The following is a 1268-nucleotide window of genomic DNA, read 5'->3' on the forward strand; positions in this document are numbered from 1 at the left end:
GAGACACCGTGGAGTGGCCCTAAGCAGCTTTTGGTCTTGGTTCTGGCTCACTAAACAGCAATTCTACGTGTGCCAGAAACACATCCTCCCATCATTTCTTTGCGATTCTGACGTTACGAGATTGATCATGACGCTGCGTAGCAGCTTCGTTGCACAGCAGTGCCATGCTATGAAGCAACGTTGTTGCGCAGCAACGCCCTACGCAGCTTCTTTTCACCGTGCCAAACCCTAAGCAGTTTCTGTTCTCCGTGCCCAACCCTAAGCAGCTTCTGTTCAACGTGCCAGAAACACATCCTCCCATCATTTCTTTGCGATTCTGACGTTACGAGATTGATCGTGACGCTGCCTGGCAACGTCGCTGTGCAGCAGCGCCCTAAGCAGCTTCACCGTGCCCAACCCTAAGCAGCTTCTATTCACCGTGGCACAACCCTAAGCAGCTTCTGGATTGTTGGTTCAGGTTTAGGGTTTGGAGTCCGGAGACGCCGTGGAGTGGCCCTAAGCAACTTCTCGTGTTGGTTCTGGCTCACTAAAAATAGCAATTCTGCGCGTGTCAGAAACACATCCTCCCATCATTTTTTGCGATTCTGAAGTTACGAGATTGAACATGATGCTGCTTCGCAAGCGTCGCTGTGCAGCAGCAACCTAAGCAGCTTCTGTTCACCGTGCCCAACCCTAAGCAGCTTCTGTTCACCGTGCCTAACCCTAAGTAGCTTCTGTTCACCGTGGCCCAACCCTAAGCACCTTCTGGATTTTGGATTCGGGTTTGGGGTTTGGGGTCCAGAGACGCCATGGAGTGGCCCTAAGCAGCTTCTGGTGTTGGTTCTGGCTCATTAAACAGCAATTCTACGTGTGCCAGAAACACATCCTCCCATCATTTTTTTGTGATTCTAACGTTACGAGATTGATCGTGACGTTGCGTTGCAGCGTCGCTGGGTAGCAGCGCCACACTGCAAAGCTTCTGTTCACCGTGCCCAACCCTAAGCAGCTTTTGTTCACCGTGCCCAACCCTAAGGAGCTTCTGTTCACCGTGGCCCAACCCTAAGCACCTTCTGGATTTTGGGTTCACGTTTGGGGTTTGGGGTCCAGAGACGCCGTGAAGTGACCCTAAGCAGCTTCTGGTGTTGGTACTGGCTCACTAAGCAGCAATTTTGTGCGTGCCAGAAACACATCCTCTCATCATCTTTTTACGATTCTGACGTTACGAGATTGATCGTGACGCTGCGCGGCAGCACCACATTGCGAAGTAGCGCCCTAAGCAGCTTCTGTTC

This window comes from Cibotium barometz, unplaced genomic scaffold (assembly GCF_041138505.1).
Source record: "Cibotium barometz isolate CiBa-2024 unplaced genomic scaffold, ASM4113850v1 ctg200, whole genome shotgun sequence".
NCBI classification, from domain to species: Eukaryota; Viridiplantae; Streptophyta; class Polypodiopsida; order Cyatheales; family Cibotiaceae; genus Cibotium; species Cibotium barometz.